At 33.5% G+C, this 22,350-nt stretch overlaps 1 protein-coding gene across 1 annotated transcript in view; it reads right to left on the reverse strand.

Annotated features, from left to right (window-relative positions):
• Positions 1–22,144, reverse strand: part of NSH3 (inosine-uridine preferring nucleoside hydrolase family protein) — a 238,367-nt gene extending 216,223 nt beyond the window's left edge. Inside the window, exon 1 of the mRNA XM_089815550.1 lies at positions 21,961–22,144. The gene's annotated coding sequence lies outside the window, so the exon portion shown is untranslated. The remainder of the gene's footprint in view (positions 1–21,960) is intronic.
• Positions 22,145–22,350: the final 206 nt, after the last annotated feature.

The raw sequence follows: 22,350 nt of genomic DNA on the forward strand, positions 1-22,350 counted from the left end.
ATTAAAATAATGTTCTAGAAGCTACTGGAGAAAATGGAGAGAAAAGAATAAATAGGCACCCCGAGGCTCCATTCTAATCAAGCAGTTGTTTATCTCTCTTTTGATATCAAATTGTGATTCAATCACATGTGCATTGTGGAACCTAGGGTTTCTACAATTGTCACAACTGGCCATTGGGAACGAGAACTCTCAATAGGTACACAATTTTGAGGGTGTGAAATATCATCTGAATTATTGCAGATTGAAGGTGACATTCAATCATTTCATCAAGGCAGTAATCTATGGCTTAAAGCCAAAATTTTGGAGGATCATTCTGAGAATTGAGATTCGAAGATATAAGCTATTCACAGGATCAGTTGGCAAGTGGAGTAAGACGACTTCTTCAGCATTCTATATAGGAAGTCGCAGTGTGAGTAGATCAGGGGTAAAAGAACGAGTTTCCAAGCCATCCTTCCAACCAGCATTTCTGTATATTGTTAGGGCCGAAGTCTGGACCGAGGGCAATGAACCGACTCGAATTGATTTAGGAGTTGTTTGTATAGAAGTCGTTTTGAAATAATTTGCACAAAGTCTAGCGGAATTTGGCAGGTCGGATTATAGTATAACACCAACGCCAATCACATATTTGGAGATTATAAAGGAATTGCAAGGATTGTGTGGCAGAAGATATTATTTTGTTTGTGGCAGAGAATTAGGAGTTAATTTCGAACCTAGACTGGAGCTTATTACATCGCCGAATTTTTCCACCAGAATAGAAGCGCTATTCCTTACAGCCGGGTTCGAATTAAATCAAATAGGTGCCGTTTTGGAAGGGTCAGAGATTGTCGCGCAAGGATAAACGGACTGGCAGGGGATCAGAAGATTAATCAATGTCGAGAAATCGCAAGAATACTCCGCAGGTTAAGAGATTAATTGTGGATTCTACTGGACTCGGCGAAAATCATGATTAAATATTGGGTGTTTCACGGGATCGTTGGAAACAACCTATAGATACCATTCGACTTAGCCGACCAGTTCGCCATTTGGAGTAAGTGTGCGATACACTCAGCAGAGGATATCGAACAGGAGGCAACAACAAATAGATATAAAATTAAGAGCATATGCAGAGGGATCAACAGGAGAGCAATATAGTCTGCAAATAACGAGCATTACAATCTGCGGAATCAACTTCCGACAGTGCGGGCACCTTAGCAAATAACAATTTGATTTTAAATACTCGTGGTCGGGTTCCAATCACATCACAGGCGTCAAGCGGAAGAGCAATGATCCATTGAATAGTTGGAGAGAACCCCGTATTCCGACCAAGCTTAGCTTTCTAAGGCAGATTGTATAGACGGCACCACATCCAGTCTGTGAAGATAGACGGCTTGGATCAACTCTTGCATTATTCAATTATTAGGTTCCTTTCAGTGCTCAGTTGTAATTTTTTCAAACTCAGATATTCTCCATTTGATTGTTAATAAAACGAGTTCGCTATGACCATTTTACTTGCAACTGAATCACTTTCCTGAATTTTGTCATTATCCATTGCATAAGGATTGGTCTTGTTTCATGATGAGTAACCACTCTCCAGTATAGTTACTTTAGTGTCTCATTTAGTGAGGGTCATTACAAAGGTATCAAAGCTCGTTTGCAAACTATTTGACGAATTGCCACAGTACAGTATTAGGTTTTTAGTGACCTTTATAGTAAGGGTCATTACAGTGGTATCAGAGCAGTTTTCTTGCCATCCTGTGGGGTGAGAACCGACTTACATGAGTGATCAGCACTCTACTTTATCCAGAATGGACAGGTACAGTACAAAGTCTCCGAGGACACAATCTTGGACAATTGATAGACACAGTATCCAGAGTCGGAATTGTGGAAAGGAGGGCTATTCAGACATTCAGGACTGTCATGTCCCCATTTTCAGAGGCAGTCTAATTTAATTAATTTAATTAATTTGGTTGTCCAAAATAATGAATATTTTATGAGGACGGCTAATTAATTATTTTAATTAAATATATAAGTGATATTAAGTTAATTATTTATAAAGTTATCAAATAAATAAATATTAAAAGATAACTTTATATTTAATTAATTTAATAAAGTGACTTGAATTATAAATTTTTTTATAAAGTCACTTAATAGATAAATTAAAATAATGTTCTAGAAGCCACTGGAGAAAATGGAGAGAAAAGAATAAATAGGCACCTCGGGGCTCCATTCTAATCAAGCAGTTGTTTATCTCTCTTTTGATATCAGATTGTGATTCAATCACATGTGCATTGTGGAACCTAGGGTTTCTACAATTGTCACAACTGGCCATTGGGAACGAGAACTCTCAATAGGTACGCAATTTTGAGGGTGTGAAATATCATCTGAATTATTGCAGATTGGAGGTGACATTCAGTCATTTCATCAAGGCGGTAATGTGTGGCTTAAGGCCAAAATTTTGGAGGATCATTCTGAGAATTGAGATTCGAAGATATAAGCTATTCACAGGATCAGTTGGCAAGAGGAGTAAGAAGACTTCTTCAGCATTCTATATAGGAAGTCGCAGTGTGAGAAAATCAGGGGTAAAAGAACGAGTTTCCAAGCCATCCTTCCAGCCAACATTTTCGTATATTGTTAGGGCCGAAGTCTAGATCGAGGGCAATTACAGAGATCATGTTATAGGGTGACACCATTGAAGTCGAGCTAGAAGTGGAACTGACTCGAATTGATTTAGGAGTTGTTTGTATAGAAGTCGTTTTGAAATAATTTGCACAAAGTCTAGCGGAATTTGGCAGGCCGGATTATAGTATAACACCAACATCAATCACATATTTGGAGATTATAAAGGAATTGCAGGGATTGTGTGGCAGAAGATATTATTTTGTTTGTGGCAGAGAATTAGGAGTTAATTCCGAACCTAGACTGGAGCTTATTACATCGCCGAATTTTTCCACCAAAATCGAAGCGCTATTCCCTACAGCCGAGTTCGAATTAAATCAAACAGGCGCCGTTTTGGAAGGGTCAGAATTTGCCGCGCAAGGATAGACGGACTGGCAGGGGATCAGAAGATTAATCAATGTCGAGAAATCGCAAGAATACTCCGCAGGTTAAGAGATTAATTGTGGATTCTACTGGACTCAGCGAAAATCATGATTAAATATTGGGCATTTCATGGGATCGCTGGAAACAACCTACAAATACCATTTGACTCAGCCGACCAGTTCGCCATTTGGAGTAAGTGTGCGATACACTTGGCAGAGGATATCGAACAGGAGGCAGCAAGAAATAGATATAAAATTAAAAGCATATGCAGAGGGATCAGCAGGAGAGCAATATAGTCTGCAAATAACGAGCATTACAATCTGCGGATTCAACTTCCGACAATGCAGGCACCTTAGCAAATAACGATTTGATTTTAAATACTCATGGTCGGGTTCCAATCACATCATAGGCGTCAAGCGAAAGAGCAATGATCCATTGAATAGTTGGAGAGAACCCCGTATTCCGATCAAGCTTAGCTTTCTAAGGCAGATTGTATAGACGACACCACATCCAGTCTGTGAAGATAGACGGCTTGGATCAACTCTTGCATTATTCAATTATCAGGTTCCTTTCAGTGCTCAGTTGTAATTTTTTCAGACTCAGTTATTCTCCATTTGATTGTTAATAAAACGAGTTTGTTATGACCATTTTACTTGCAACTGAATCACTTTCCTGAATTTTGTCATTATCCATTGCATAAGGATTGGTCTTGTTTCATGATGAGTAACCACTCTCCAGTATAGTTACTTTAGTGTCTCATTTAGTGAGGGTCATTTCAAAGGTATCAAAGCTCGTTTGCAAACTATTTGATGAATTGCCACAGTACAGTATTAGGTTTTTAGTGACCTTTATAGTAAGGGTCATTACATGATGCACTGAGGGAGAACTACTTGAAGCATTGGCCACATGAAGCACTGAGGGAGAACTATATGAAGCACTGGCCACCTGAAGCATTGAGGGATACTACCTGGAGCACACATCCAAGCCTAAAGCACACGACAAGACTACCTGAAGCATACTATGAGACTTCATAAGGCAACTCTAGAACAAAACATTACAGTACTATCAGAGCTAGTGATTTTGCGAGTCTGTTGGGAGAATTAAGAGTTTAGTCTCGGATCACACTATGACACCCAACAATGCCATATGGTCTCCTACTGACTGGAAGGCACATCTGTTGGTCGAGTACTCCAAGAACATTTTTGAATGCAAATTGATGGATGGCGACATTCAGGACGATAGATACAAGGTAGTGTGATATTGACGATAGATACAAGGTAGTCGATGACATCATCTACTACAAACGAAAAATCTATTTGGTACCTGAGACAAAGATGAAGGAATAGATTCCTGAGGAAGATACTGACACAAATATTGTCAAACCAACACCCAATGATCATCTTGATGAAAATTTGGGTTTTTTCAATGGCCCTCCAAATGAGAAGGTTCTATCGATGGTTGTTCAACTTCTTGGAGATGCAATGGACAATTCCTTGCAAGAGCAACTGCAGTTGGTTGAATATGGAGTTTACCCTTTAGTTGTGCCTAAGTCGTGCATGACTACAATTTTTCCATGTGAAGTGTTTTTTCATAAAAATAATAGGATCTACATGTGTTGTGAAGTTCCTAAGGAGATTGATGATTACATGAAGATTATGGATCTATTTAATGATTGGCTCCTTTGGGATCCTGGTGGTTTTGGATATAGTAATGTTTATATCAGAGTGGCATAGCAGAGCCCGAATGGTGGTCTACTCATCTTAATTGAATTCAATTATGCACATGTGATCTTGAAGAAGCATGGATGTGTTTGTGTGTGTGTGTGTTTGTGCTTGTGTCTATGTTTGTGTGCGCACACACACACACACATATGTACATGTATATATATGTGCCTGTGTGTGCGTGCACATATATATATATATATATATATATATATATATATATATATATATATATATATATATATACATACATACATCTATATGCATATAAATGTATGTATGTATATGTATATGTATATACATATATGTACATATGTACATATATATACATATATGCATATGTACATATATGTATATGTATATGTATATGTATGTAGGTATATATATAATATATAAATACATACATGTGCGTGTGTGTATGTATATATATACTACATATTGTGTGTGTGTGTGTGGGTGTATATACCTATACACATGTATATGTATATGTACATATACAAATATGTATATATATGTGTGTGTGTGTGTGTACACATATATATGTACATACATATATGTGTGTGTGTGTATGAGTATGTGTACGTGTATATGTATATATGTAGGTGTATGTGTATGTGTATGTATATATACATGATCATATATGTATATGTATACATACACACACACACATATATATACATAGTGGCTTCAAATATTGAAAAGCAAATAAACATGTTTTCTTGAAGTTGAGAAAGTTTCACCATTCAACTTTTTTACAACAAACTTGCTAAGGTGTCTTTTTAACATCTCCAAGCCCTAAAACCAAATAGATTCTCACAAATATATAGAAATCAATAATATGTCTTCAAAGTATATTGCTGCATGAGAAGAAGAATATTATGTTGTCTATGGTTCTAGATGTTCCTCACCATAAAAAATGGATTAAAGAAGGTACTCTTGGTAAACATCTTCGTATATAGAGTTAAAGTAACTTGTTGTAGAAAAGAAAGACAAAACTTAATATTAAGTGTCCACTATTTACTCTTTCATGGATATCGCATTGGTATTGGACATCTTTTTAGTAGTATATATTTAATTCACATAGAATTAAACATGGGTTTTAATAGATAGTGTAATATCCCTAAGAAATTATCTAACATTATTTTTACCATTTGTCCATCATTTATTTCACAAAAAAAATCTTTGCTTTAATATTTGTCCTTTTTCAAATATGGTGCTTGTTGTGTGACCTCTATGTATTGCTCTAATTACCATACACTTTCTAGTTCCATTTTCTACTTATTATAACTATGCTTTATTTTATTTTAATAAATAGTCATGTTCATTTTTCTTACAAAAATTCAACGTCTTTTGACGATGATGGGAAGTCTTTAGTAAAATATGGGGGCACAATGTAACATAGGGTAGATAAAGCTACATTATATCAAAGTGTTCAACCTTCCAAGAGGCATGGGGATCAAGATTATCTTGGGTAAGCTATTAATGGCAAGGCTACAGTGTTAGCAACTCAGTCGAGGACCATGTCGTATCATCTCATATGTGAAACGTGTAGATGGAAAGGGCCTACAGAGGAATGAGAGGAAAGGATCTACAGGTTTTAACAAAAAGGGGTTGTTGAAACTCAATGACACTTTCTCATTGAGTGCATGGCTTATGCGTACATTTGGGTCCATTACGGGGTCATCTTGGTGGTGGGCATAACCATGCATAATTTATTTGAAGAGGATAAGATGAGGCAGGCTATAAATTTGATTATCAAGATTCATTGCAGGAGATCAAATCTTGAAAGGAATATGGAGTAAGTTTGCATTTTTTGGCCTGTGGTCTCATAGGTTATTGGTCTCGTGGACGTCGTTAAAATTCTTCATTCATTCATGTGGTGCATATTTTCAATGTTGAGAGAGAGGAGGCCTGCAAGCAACAATATGGAGTTCAACCACAACCAATTTGATTAAGTATTTTAAGCTAATTTATTGCATTTGTCCCTCTTTCTTCTATTCAACTGTGAATTGGAGGAATTTGGTTCTCAAGGGTAGGAACATATGATTGTATATAAATACTAGGATCTTGGTTTTCATAAAATAGATTATGGATATTTTACTAAGAACATGTCTACATTACAAATCTTATTTAAGTAATATTTAAATTATAAGTCTCAATGACTAAACTGCAAGCTAAGTGGAGACTTATTATTATAACTCTATGAAGCTCTCACAAATAAATTGAGCCCTTTATCTAGGTTTTTTTCTTTTTCTCGAAACTAGCATCTATCAGATTTCCTAAAATATAAATTAAAAACTATTTTCTATTTTTTTTAAAACAACATGAATTGTTTAAATATATTTGACAATACACAATGTCTTGTAGTTTTAGTATTCATAAAGAGTAATATTTCCCCATACCTAATACTTCAATCAAGAAATTATATTGTTTTTCACAATCTCGTAAACTATAGAACTAATATTTATGCTTAAGTTACATGTTTTTTGCAATTTTTAGTTGTGCATCCTATTTATTATTTATTATTGAAATGAACTATAATTTAAACATATTTCCCATTAAGTATAATTATTTTTATATAACTTGAATTATTTGTATTATATTAATGAAATTTATTTATTTATTTTTCGATAAGAGGTTGAAGCCAAGATTAATTATTATGTGGTGTGATTGATTAATATTATTATTCATTAAGGGTGAGTAGATTCGAACCCAAGACCTCTTTGATAAGAGGCTCACAATTTACTGTTGTGTTGTAGGCTCTTGCCTTATTATTAATGAAATATAATATCATACAAAGGATAGTTATATTTCGTATTAATATTTGTTTGTTGTCTTCCAATATGTATAACAAAGGTTTTTATGTTAGGTAATAAATCTATATATAGATGCATAATAACCCTAGGCCAAAACAATTATGTAACTTCAATGCTTAATCTTTCACAAACACTTATCATTTTGACTAGCGATACTCTCAAATATTAGTTAAATCAAATCTACAAACTACTATTTGTGTGTCAATAATAACCAACATACTTTGAATGGTAAAGAAAATAACTAATTGTCATCTTCTTATTATAATGAATAGTAATGTAGATATGCAAATTCTATGCTCTATCTTAATATAATAATGATTGTGTAATATTAACTAGTTCTACAATTAGTTACTACAATATCAACAATATTGAATCAAAACAATATAGTGTCGTCGAATCTATGTCCACACCAAGGGTTTTGTCATATGATTGCAATGCAAGAAAGGAATTGAATTAGTATGGAAGATGCTTCGAAATTAAACAAGAATATTATTTTATATCCTCTACATATAAACAAGTTGGCCACCAATTTTACCCATGAATCCAAATTTGATTAATGATCATGGGCACAAATAGGTTCCATTTTGAAAATTATGGTGCCAAAGATATGTACCACCATGACCAAAACAACATGCACTAAGTAGTAAAGAAGGGCATGGAAACATATAAAGGAACATTAAGGATCAATGATCAACCATAGACAAGACTCAAATGATAGGACAAGGCATTATAGGTCAAGTAGTAAGCATAATAGAACATATGACTTTGAAAGTCTGATAGGTAGAAAGGAAGAGTGTAGTTTGAAGGAAATTCATGCACAAGAAAGAAAAACACATAACAAATGAAAGAATGGAATATACAAGGACATACCTAATACATACTTAGATTGACTAGATGAGTCATTATATGAGAGAAATCAAAATAATAAATAGAATATAATATAATAACCTAGATTTATTGTAAAGCCTACTTTGTAGGCTACATTCACATATTTTTAGTATCACAGTGGCCTCATTTGATAATAGAAATTATGGCTTAAAACAATTGTTTTTGTCTAAAAATATGTTACATGTAGAATTGAAGGAGTCAATGGCCACTTGGGCACCTTGAATTGAAGATCCTACAACTAAAAACTATTTAGCAACATTTATAATGAAATGTATTTTGTTAAAATATTATCCTTCAATATAAGGTTTTTCTTTATTCAAAAATAATATCTTTAGTCAAAGTTCAAGAGTGCTTGGTGTCCAAATGTGGTCAATTTTCAAGGCGTCCAAAATAGACCCCAAGTAAGTTGGAGTTGTATAGTTATAATTAGCCCAAGGGTTTGATCAAGATAGATTTCAAATTTAGTCTTCAATACCCCTTTTGCCCTCAAATACAATTAATTGTAGATGCTAAAAATTGGCGTATATGGCCTCCTTTTTTTGCTCATTTTTCTATATTGTGTGTTTCATCTTTATCATTCAATGATAGTGTGTCACTCCTCATTAATTAAATAATAATAAATGTTTAATTAATCACTAATATTCATCCTTTAATTTTCATCATATACTATCAATATGTCCTTCACCTATCCAATTAAAGGATCGTGCTAGTTAATTAATTCATTAAGGTTGAATAACCATTAATTCAACCCCTTATCGTGAGCTCTCATGTCTTGGTAAATAAATTGTATTTATTTATCACTCTTCCATTTTACCATAATTAATTAAATTTATTTAATTGATTACTTGATTTACTAAAATGTGGGGGAACTAATAATTTTTAAAAATTTCCTCTCATTTCTAAGTCATGTTAAAGTCCCTAAATTTTCTCTCTTCCCACTTCTCCCTCATATAAGAGTTCCCTTAGGGCCCGTTTGGCAATGGGAATACAAGCAAAATAGGCATATGTAAATTCTTAAAATTTTGAACTCTTCGTTTGGATGCACCAAATCGGATTTGGAATACGAAATAAAATAGGAATACATATTTTGATTTTAGCCCAAAAATGAGGTTTTGCAATTCCACCCAAATAGGTGGAATTTGAATACGTATTCCTAATCTAGTTTTATTTATTTTAGAAAACATAAATTTTTGGGTTTGCAAATTCCCCATCAAATTCTAGTTGAACCAAACAAAGAATAGGAATACGTACCCCCATTTTCATTCAAGAATAGCTATTCTTATTCCCCTATTCCTATTTCGGCAGCCAAACGGGACCTTAATTTTCTCATATGACATTCCCACTAATATCTCCCACTAATTTATCTTCCCCAAATCACTCTTCAATTTGTTATGACTTATCATTTTCTAAATGCACTAATAATTTGTAATTCAATTCGTCATTTGCCAAATTCATTTCTTGTCATGCTTTTCTCAGTATTTGTCATAATATATCATTTACCAAAATCATTAGTTAATTTACCATAATTATGTCCCTTTCCATATCTACAATTCAATTTGTCATAAATCTTGCATTTTCTAATTTGGAGTAATGAAAGGCAATCTTGATCATTGATTGGATTTCAATCATAATCTAATCATTCAAGTTCCAAAACTTTACAAATTACACTCATTTTACTCTTATTTCTAAGCCATGTTGTAATCTTTTCAAATATTCTTGCCATTATCATTTTTTTCCTTTCATGGTTAAGTGCAATGCATTATAGGAGCTACATACCAACATTATGAGGAGGAAAGGATAGTAAAGCCCAATTGAGGAGTGCATTTGGTTTTCAGTTTTTAGTTTTTATGCATTGTATTTCAATTGCTACATAATGGTTACGATGAGTTTCAATTATGTATACTTTTAGGGTTTCGTGGTTAACCTTTGAATGCAATGTTCTTGATTTCCTCATTTTCCTACCCTTGAATGTGTAGAGGAAAAGAAGTGGCATGAACTAACACTTCATTTTCAAATCAAAAACTAATTTATGGAATAAACGGAACCATTTGCCACTTAAACATGAGTTTAATTGAAGGGCCATAGGGCATTATATATAATAAAATGGTTTTTTGTACCATCTCTTTGAGCTTTTCCTCAATGAGAAAAAAAACATCGATCAAATGTAAAATGTAATGTGTGTCTATATTTGGTTAAATGTTAAATTCTCCAAGATTTTGGAAGTGACCCACAAGTCAGATATAGCTTTATGCTACAACCTAGTATTGAATCAACCTTGGGATTTGACTGGTGTATATTCCAAAAAGTATTTAAGACCACTTTTCCCTTCAAATAAAGTTGTAAGTCTATCCAAAATGTGTAGAGGATATTATTATGTCTATAAAGACTACCATGCCTAAAGAGACATTATTGCACCTTGGAGGATGCCACCACAGTAAAAGCACACCATTAGTCATAAAAAATCATAAACCTTTTCAGTTTATTATCAATACTCTAGACCTCCTCATGTCTTCTTAGTCATCTACAACTCTTACAATCTTTAACCTTAATACACATTATCTCTCCCTACTCCTATTCCATTTTTTACTTAAAATAACCATAAACAATGTCGACTCCTCATATTTTAGTCTAATACAACTCTGAAATCGATTAGAATACTTTGTTTAATATTTTAAATTAATTTTTTCAAATGGTGAAAATGCAATGTCAACATTTTCAACATACTCTAGATAAAGTGTGGTAAACATCCTTATTTAAAAATAAAATATTATGTTAGTAATTAAAAATGAGCCTAAAATTCTTCTTAATTAAAACCATGTTTTAGATGCATAAAGATAATGGTAACTAAAAGAAGACCTAGAGAAAGTTATGAATCTTCATAGTGAATAAGGATGAGAATTTTGCAATGTGAGTTTTAGTGTATGCGTCAAAGTTTCGTGCTTAGTTCAAATTAACTAAAAAATAGAGTTAAAGAAAGAGCCATAAATATTTTTAAATATTATATATTAGTGAACTTATGTTTGTCAAAGAATTGGATAACCTAAAAGAAAATAACTGTATTCCAAGTACGCTTACATGAAACTTGTTGGTTTAATGTCAGATATTTTCTACAATGCTACACCAATAATTGTGACTTTAAAGTTGTTAGTGTTGACAACTACCTATAATTGAATGAAATTTACATTACTTAGTCTAAAAAGAATCCAATCATGTTAAGAAACATTTGTGCACCAACAAACATGGTTGAATGTGTTGGCTCCTAATTTAGTAGTGATTTCAACTACCAAGTAGCCAAGACACGATTGCATCTAAGGGAAGCTATCTCCTATGATGGACACAATTTGTCAAGAACCCAGGCCAATTATAAGGTTGAACTCCTAGTTCAAGCTCTGCAAAATCTAGGTGGGTAGACCTTTAGATTCATTCACGTGGTACCAGTTCAAAGCATACATCTGAATCTGTACAAAGCAGATTAAACCCTTATTTCTCTTATGCAATAGCAAGTTACAAAACCTATGAAATCCACAAGCTAAGTGATGGTATCCTTTCAACTCCTTAACAGAAAGGAAAAACGAACAATTGATATTTGACTTTGAATCAGCATAACCCACGTATGCAACAAACAAGCTAAATTGATCATGTAGCTGATGAGTGCCCTATCCATTGGGTATTGCACAAATCACAACATACATCAGGTTTTAATGATCTATCTTCTCACTTTGTGAATCAGATATCAACATTCAAACTGAACCTCATACTCATCAAATATTCTTCTCATGAAATTCACAACCCTATCAAGATGTATCAAGCATTTACATGATTTTTTGAACCAAAAGAAAAACACATCAAGATATATAGCTCAAAATGAGATGTAATTGGATCTATGTTCTTTGTCCATAGATCACAAAAGATTGCAAACAACAAAGACATGAGACAATAATTAGAATGAAACTAAGTAATTTATTATTCTTTGTATTCATTCTTTTGAAACAAGTACATTCAAGATGCATGAAAGACTCATAAAACACACCATAAACTAGAAATATATTCTATACTTCATCATTGTTGTTCATACAAGAGAGAAATGTTGAAGAAGGATGGTCGAATCACAAGTAGAGCTTTGCTCAATACTCTGGAACCAACCCTATACAATGAGAGAAGAAAGAAAGATATAGAAGAGGGAAGGAATCTCGAATCTAATCTAATGATGCCATTTGTCCACTTGAAATCCTTCCATTTGTTGAAGCCAAACCTCTCTCTTCTCTCTTCAACTGAAAACCAGATCAAATCCTATCATTGCCATAACAAACTCTGAAAATATCTCCAAGAATGATGAGAAAAGCCCCTTTCTAACAAAGTATCTATATTGTTGACAAAAATTGCCAAAACCTCTACCAAACTTATTTGGAGAAAAAACAATATCATTGCTTAGACCCTTTCTAAATTTGGTCCATACCCATTTTAACCATTTAGCCAAAAACTGAATATGAACTGCTCATGCCAGAATGCAACTGAAATAGAGTACCTCGGACAAAACTCATTATAATTGATTTCCACTGATACCTATGCAAGATCTGATGGCACATCTGGAAAGTAGACACCAAGATCTTTCTGACGATATATAATAGTCCTATATTGGCCTCAAAACATGCCCAGGGCATTTGGAAGAAGTTGTAGGTTCAAAAACTGATTTATAGGCCTTTAATTTGTAAAAAAATTAATTTAACCCAAAGTTCAAACTATACAATGTAAACCAATTTCATTTAAAATGCATGCATGTTCAAAATGAAGGAAATGAATAAAAGATCATTTTTTGCAACTTGGCATTTTTTCCTTCATTTTCACTTCAAGTCTAACATGGTTGACCGAACTTGCCACGTGGTGCTCGGATTGGTTGATCTCTGCTCAATCACCAATGATATCAACATCCATTTGGCACCTCCTCCACATCATTTCTACCAATGCCACATGTCGTCATTTCACAGCTTTGAAGCTCTTAACACTAATTACTTGCAAATAGTGGTGATCATGCAACTAACCGCTAGTGGTTAGTTGTGACGTCAAAACTGTTAGCCTTTAACCACCAATCTAACCATTGGCCATGCAACTAACCACCAAACTAATTGCTTCACAACGTTAGGACTGCCAACTACTAACTGCCACTTTAATCGCTAATCGCACGACCACTACTAACCTTAATCACTTCGCGCCTTCAGAATTGCCAATTGCTAACCACCATACTAACCACATACTGCGTGACTACTGTGCCCACATTTGGATGTGTGCCACATGTCACATTCCTATTCATCTACATCATTGCCTAGTTGTCTAGGCCTACTGCCACATGTCAAGTTCTGATTGACCTGCAAGTTGCCATGTCATTTCAAAACACCTATATATCTAGTCAAAATTTTGCTTACCTTTCCACTAAGCTAACTGGGGCCCATGCATGTGCATTGCCTTGTGTCATAAAGAAAATTGCTTTAGACACTAACCACTTGTGTGTTGAGGTATAAAAATGTTATAAAGGCCCTCAACACAAGCAATGTGGGATAAATGCTTCCCCATTCTTTGCACATTGATTGAAAATGTTAGCAAACACAATGGTTCTCCCATAATAGAGGGACAATGAAGGAAGAAAATTGTTGCATTCGATAGCACGTGGAGGCCATACTCATCTTATGAAGTTGCATATTCTCCTTCACAACTCTTTCCAATAACATTTCGCTCCCATCTATATCACAGGCAATGAACAACAATGACATGAGAACCATGTAGCAGTGCATGAGTCATTCCATCAATCAATGTTTCCTTGTGCTAAAACCATGATGAAAATCCTGAAACAAACCTCACCTCTTCATTAATGGTGATATTCTCTTTGCACGATACTTACCAAGCTGAGAAAATCGGATAGAGTTGTCATTGAATATTCTGCTACTAATAGACTCGTCCATTTGGTTATTTCCCTCTGATTTGCCAAACTTATCTTTGACCATGTGTAAAACTATAGAAATTGGATCACAGGAAATGATGACAATAACACCACTTGACTTATATGTTGCCGCTCTCCCTCTGACAAAGAACAAAATCTGTCATTTTTTCAAGTACCACGTAAAGGGTTAACAAAGCATCTCCCAATCCATGCTATCAGGATTTTGTGCATGCATTTTGCAAATTGGACAAGGTTGTTGTGCATACTAGAAGATAAAACAATTTCATTTGTGTTTATACATGCTTGCAAACTTTGAACACAACCTGCATCCCATCCCAATTTCATCTTCCTCACCAAATGTGGGTTTCTTGGTGTGTAGATCGGATGAGATGGGAATTTCGCTCTGTCTCCAAATTGTCATTCCAAGTTTACAAAAAAATGGATTATCACACTTCCCAACTTTTAGTTCAAGAACATCCACCATACCCACCTTCCTCCTCCAAAATCTAATTTCCACTTTCAAATCCAATTATAGGACTGCAAATCCATAAATCTGATCCTAAAAGTTAGGAAATCTGAATTCTTGATTCCAAGTTCCAAATTAGAAATTAGAATTCATTTCAAATCTCCATAATCCTAATCGAAGCCCAATGATCTTAATCCATGTCTAAGGTTCCAACTTCAATTTTGATCCTTCTCTAGGATCAAATCCGTTATGAGTAGCATAATCACCAACTACCCCATTCAAGTTAAGGCCCAATCCCTTAATGGAAATCTCATAATAGGAAACCTCGTGAAATAGGTGTAAGATGTTTCTTTAGCTTTGCAATAGGATGCATTCACATTATATCTTCAAAAGAAACTCTTGAAATTTGGCTCGGGTTACAAAAATGATGCGAACACTTCCTTTACTCAAATTCCATTTCACTAATGAAGAAGTTCATGTCAAGAAAACCACCCTCTTAAAGCCTTTTCAATTTGGTTGTTGTCATGACAAGTGGCACACCACTATCAAATGGATTAGCCTCTATCCAACTAATAGAAAAATTACAACACACATCTCATGAGAAAGACTTTTAAAGAGTAGCTTTAGTGTGGGATTCATTGTTGAGATGTATTTCAATAATTGTAAAGCCTTGGACTTCCCTAGAAAATTAAAATACATCCTTTATTGAACATTATGTGTTTAGTCTCACATACCCATTTGATCTCAAAAGACCATATATTCATATTAATAGCAAAACCAATGCTAACCTCAGAGCTAAAAATACTTTCCACCTCCAAAGCCTTATTTGTCTGATGGAACCAGTTGGCCCCCAAAGCGGGTCTGGCTAAACAAAATTTACATTTCAAACAACCGAACCTCTTAGAATCTATTGACTGACCTTTTCAAACTGAATGAAATCAATTTGGATCACTATTTAAATATTTTTAAAACATTGTTTCCTTTTCTAAAAAGTGTGAATTCTATGCCAGGAGGGCTCAAGACCGGTCTTAAAAACTGACTGAATCAAACCATCGGGCCTTGAGATCTTACACTCATACTCTCTATCATTCCCACTATCATCCTAGAAATGTATGCCTCGTGATGACAAATAGGTCCAAAGATATTGACCGTCGAAGTTGCTCACTTGAAACTGCCTGCAATCAAACATGGTAAAAAAATAATAAAAGTGCATTCCATTTTGGCTTTGAAAACTAAACAAAAGGTCACTTAGGGACCTGAAATCCTGGGTGTTGATTCAATGGCATGTGGAGAATATAAGTCTGTGATTCAAGATTATGGCAAATAATAGGACAAATTTGGCAAGTGGGCACAATTGGGTACTTGGAAATGCAGAACTGGGAACACTAGCAGAACAATAATTTTCACAAACAGAATGAACCTAGGAAAGTGTGCAAAAGGATTCGCCAAGACTTGAAAATTGGCATACTTATAGTATTTTTAGAGTAGAACACGGTAGTACAATCTGTTTGGCTCAAACTATAATAGATACAAATTTATCACATCCCAAATAGGGCTATCGATAAATTTGCACTTTTAGGGCCCGTTTGGTTGCTGGAATAGGAATAGAAAAGTTAGAATACGTTTTCCATTTTCTGTTTGGTTTGTCACTTGGAAGAGGGAATAGGAATACGTATTCCCATTTTGCCTCTAAAATGAGCTTATACACATTCCAAAAAATACCTGTTATTGGAATAGCCATTCCTATTCCCAATATTACATGCCTATTCTCCATTCCTATGCCCGCAACCAAACGAGCCCTTAGATACTAGTAAAACTTCAAAAATTACATTTGGAATCGTGTTTCAAAACTATTCATATGGATTCGTCATAAACTCAAATCTAGAACATAGCATGTCTCTAACCCTAGAATGCAACTCAAAAAGAAATTTCTCAATATGGTCAACTGGGTCGAAGTTAACAATAAACAACCAACTTTAAGGGATTCAAAACCTAGTCAAAACATGTCAAAACAACTTGAAATCTAAAACATAGGTTCTCTAATATGCATACTAAATACTCCCAAAGTGGCAAGTCATGAAACTTAACTAGGTGCAAGATATTCAAATGCAAACTAGGCTTCTTGTCGTTGTTTGGCACTTGGGTAAAAATGCAAATTTAAGCAATGTTCAAAATGACACTTCATAGAATGATTCAAAATGACAATTTATCATCATAAGACACATGCATGTACTGAATGAAAGGTGTTAAAAATATGAAACACATCATAGGCCTCAAAATGATAGCCAAGTACATATGCATGAAAAGCTCTTATAGGGGCTTGATTAGACTCAATTTTCAGAATTGTACTCAACATCAGTGCTTTAGTTTTGAGTCCCAACAAAGTGCACAAGAATATGTCTCAAGATTTTTAGGCCTTTTCAAACATTGTGGCAAAAAACAAGCATATGTGGAATTGTATTTGATGATGTGGCCTTGAAACCTTAGTTATATTAAGGGAGCTTATCAAATGAATTATTTTAAAATATTGAAAGTAATTTAAATTTTCCACATAAGATCTTGAGAAGCACGATATTAGAGTGCTCAAATTTTAGGTCCTCTCCCCTAGATGAGAATTAGAAATGACTTTTGTGATCATGACAATGTGAAATGTAGAAAATAAGTTTTGGTATCAAACAAAAACATAATGTACATTAGATTTTGTGTCTCCTAAACATGTGACTTATGAAAGTGAAATCAACCTACATGAGCTATGGCTTATAATGGAAGATAGATATGGTTACAACATGATCTATCACCAAACCATGATTTAATATAGCTAATCCAATAGAACAATTAATATTATAGATTTAGTGATAGCACTAGTCCTTGTAGTCTCAAACCAATGGAGTTATTCTTGTACAATTTGTATCACTTTTGTAAGTTAAGACATTACCACAAAGGGTAGAACATGGCATGAATTCAACCCACAAAGAATTTCAAAACTATTCAAACTCCAAAACATTTCTCACACAAAAAGAACCCATATGAAATTTTTGTCAACTTTAAAACAACAGTAATTGGAACATGGGCACCAATTGGTGCGCTTCCCCTAATTATCTACCTCAAGTATTGGAATTTGTTGATGGGTCCTTCATTTACGAGTCAATTTGATTGGCATTGAGTTAGTCTATTAAGGAATAAGACATGTTAAGTGTAGAGTTCCAACATCATAAATGATATGAAATTGAAATCATGTCTTAGATCAATTTGACAAAATAAATTCTTTCCAATCCCTTCATTTTAATCAAAGAAATTGAAAAAATAAATACTTCTCAATTTTCCATTCATATTCTCATGAGTTTTAATCTAAAATTCATAATATTATATGAAATAACTAACTAATTTTATAGATTTGATATAAAAACTTTACATATTTTATTTTTTAAAAGTACCCTCACTTAATCATTTGACTTCCCTAAACTACCAAGACAAGTCATGTATATAGAAAGGGAATTAAGACATATTATATAATTAACAATAAATATCATAATAAATTTAAAAAAAAATACAAAGATACAACAATCTTGTGAATATTTTATGGTTCTAAAGTATGCCCTTCAAAATTACCCTACAATTAAAAATCCCAATACAATCATACTAGTGTCAAATTAACCTATCCTTATTACTATTACTTTGTTGCTTCATGTGAAGAAAAATATCAGTTATGATTAATCATTTTTTTTTTTTGAAACCAAGGAGATGTCTCTACTACCCATCCAACAACCCATTTTTGGGGTGAGAGGGGAGAAATTAATCCCTTTTTGTGGTACACGCACATGCCGTAGCACGTGTACCATTCAAACCTAGGGAAGTCTTGAACCCAAGACCACAGAGGCAACTCACGACCTCAAGCTTGACCACTACACCAGAGAGGTTGGGCTAATGAAGTTACCATCATTTTAAATTCCTTAAGCTTTTTCTCCAAAAACATGATAACTAAATATTTAGAAAATGAATATCATAAAAGAGTACTTGCAATTAAATTTCTCTTTTTTTCTAGAGAAAGATTTCAATTCCATTATGAACTTAACTTTTTTTTCTATAAAAAAAGTGAAATAATTTATAATATTTTTTAATAATAAGCTATCACTAAATTCTAGTGTACTAAAATAAAGAAAATACAAATACAAAGAACAAAATAATGTATAGAAGATTTTATTACAAATAAATAAATTGATGCAATACAAATTATTAATGTATTTAAATTAACTTTTATATACCTTTATTCACTATAATAATAATTATAAGGAAGACTACTCTTATTATTAGATATTTTTCTACGAATGAATTATATTAGAGTATTTTACTTGTGATTAATACGATTATTATAACCTATCAAAAAAATTATTATTCAAAAATATATAGAGGATGAGTTTGTTGAGAATGTATTGTGTGATGTCTACATTGATATTTATTTCTTATTAGTTGGCAAAGAAACTTTAGATTTAGTTTGTAGAAAAGCAAAGCAAGTTTAGCTAATGTGTGCTCATCTTACTTCTATTAAGTGTGAAAGGAATGTTGTTAGTGAAAGGAGGTATCTTGTAAAGAAAGAACAAGTAGACACTAGATCATGAAAGGGTTGTTTTAATTTTTGTTAAGAAAATAATTGTTCTACATACATTTAGGATTAAAGACTAAATAATGATGACCTAAATTTATCTAATGTTCTAGATCAACTTTGAAATTGATCTTGTAAAAACCATAATCTAATATATCAAAAACAATTGTTATGTGAGAAATATTTAATATGATATTGTTATCAAGATTCAACTACTAAATTTTTAAGTCAAACTCCACATCCAACACAACACAAGATATAAAAAAGCCTTCCTTAGAATCAAATTCTAAATAAATTATACTAATTTTTTAAAGTCAAACTCCACATCCAACACAACACACAACACAGTATATTAAAAAAACCTTCCTTAGAATCAAATTCTAAATAAGTTACTAATAAAATGAAATTCCATGGAGTGGACTTTGACTCCAATATTTTTGAATCAAATTCTAAATAAGTTACTAATAAAATGAGATTCCATGGAGTGGACTTTGACTCTAATATTTTTGAAGTGCAGATGATCTATTTCTTTATTGAAGTTTTTGTTGTTTGGTTCGAAAATGCCTACGACCAAATTCGTGGGAGGCAAGTATGCACCGGTACTTCCTCGTACAAAATAACACTTCTTAATTGCGTTCTCCACAAAAATTGGATTCAGAAGATCAGTTTTAATTGGTATTAATTAGCATAACATGCAGTCACGCAAATTGCTCCTATAGTTAATGCACAGCTCCGGGTAAGAAAATTAGAGAACGATGATTTCCATTAAACCCAGTTCCGTCACATTAGCTTTCCAGAATCGTTATTAGCAATAGCGTAAGCCGTCAAGAAAAAAATCATCTAAAAATCCCATTTGCTTATGTTCAGCGCCTTAACTAGAAATTGCAGTTTAATTTCACGGATGGGATTCAAGGTTTTCGCTGTATTGGATTGACCAGGAAATGAAGTTTCACAGCCCGGGTCCATGCTGCTGCAGACTTCATTAAATTGGTTAACTCAATTGTTTAAGCAGCAGGATTTTTTCTGAATCGTAATTGTATACAGAGCAATTATTTCTCTGTTGACGAGTCCTATAATTTGGCTCAAAAAAATCTCTCTTGATATCGAAATGCATAAAATTGAGACTCGGAATGATTAGGCAATATCATTTCTAAAGATTCCTCACACAACCTAGTCAAATACAAGATCCTTGACCTTCAAATCAAAAACAATTTCGACTCTAGCCAAAGATTGCGGTTCAGAAGTTTAACTTACTCCCGCTTAAAAATTAATGTGTGTTTAGGCAGCAGAAATTGTTCCGAATCGTTATTGTATGCAGAGAAATTCTTTCTTCTCTGATGACTGAATTGTGTAATTTGGTTCAAAGCTTTATCTGTTGAAATTGAAGCTAGAGTAGGAAAGATTAGAGAAGATCATTTCCTTAAAACTCATCACACAACACAACCTAATGAAATACAATTGTTTCAGCAGCAGAATTTGTTCTGAATTGTTATTGTTTGCAGAAAAATTCTTCCTTCTGTAATGTCTAAGTCCTCTAAATTCGGCTCAAATCGTTCTCTCTTGAAATTGAAGCTCATAATTTAAGATTCGTTGAAATTAGAAAATATCATTTCTCGAAATTCGTCACACAAACTAGTCAAATACAATATTATTGACCTGCATAACAACTTTGTTTTCTTTGACCCTACTCGTTTGAGGGATGTATTCAAATATCGTCCCCACTAATAAACCCTTTCTCCAATCAAACAAATTTCATCTGCAAAGAGTAAATTTTGTATTACAATAATTAAATCTTCAACTGACGGACAGCATTCTAATCAAACATATTTCAATTACAAGGAGAACAAATTGCCTATTGTAATAATATTCATGATAAAACTTTAACAGCCAATTAAAAATTCTCAAATAACAGACAACATTTTCGTCAAAGAAGGAGAACAAATTGTATTTTACAATAATTTTCATGAAAACAAATTTACATTCAAATAACGACAACACTTTCATCAAACAAATTTCATTTACAAGGATCAAAAATTGTCTATTACAGTGAACTTGATGAAAAAGCTTTAACAAACTGTAACGGTAGACTAGATTATCCACTCACACACAACATTTTCACCAAAAAAATTCCAATTACAAGGAGACCAATTGCCCATGACAATTTTTCGTTAAAATTCTTCAGCAGAGAACTAAAACCTCATTTAACAGAGGACATTTTCATCAAACAAGATTCGATTACGAGGAGAACAAATTGTCCATTAGCACAGTTTTTAATGGAAAATCTTTAAAATTCAACTCAATCCTCAACTAGCAGATAACATTATTTACATTAAACAAGCGTTTCAGAGAAACGTTTCCATTTTTTTCCAAAAACGTTTCAGAAACAAATATTCTCATCAAACAAAGGTTTCAGAGACAAATATTCAGCTCTGAAACAGAATTACGAGCATAAATCACAAAGATCAAACAGAATAACGAAAAGCAAATAAAAAAATCATGATTCGGTGAGTAGCATGTACCTGCGAAAAGGCTTGAGGCGATGTGTAAAGAAATCGACCAGTGATGGGGAGGGTCCGGAACGGAAAGGGTAATTTTGACTGTTCGCCTGCAAAACAGAAGGACTATTTAACTTTCGCGCTGTGGGGAAGGGGAAGTTGTTGCCCACACATCTTAAAATCTTAAAATAATAATAATAATAAGAATAAGATAGAAGGAATGTGACGGCACGCTTATGTAGTTCGCAAGTGGCAGTAGTGGTCCTCCATGCACATCCCTTCCGGTCCTTACCCGCACTTTCCAAGAAATTACTTATTCCCATCAAATTTGCTTGGCTTTTTGGAAAAAGATGGGTTTCTTATGACAAATTCCTAATGCCAATCAAGTCTGATTTTAAGTTTGATGGGACTCTT

This window comes from Cupressus sempervirens, chromosome 2, assembly GCF_028749045.1.
Source record: "Cupressus sempervirens isolate cs-2001-9-10 chromosome 2, ASM2874904v1, whole genome shotgun sequence".
In the NCBI taxonomy this organism is placed as follows: Eukaryota; Viridiplantae; Streptophyta; class Pinopsida; order Cupressales; family Cupressaceae; genus Cupressus; species Cupressus sempervirens.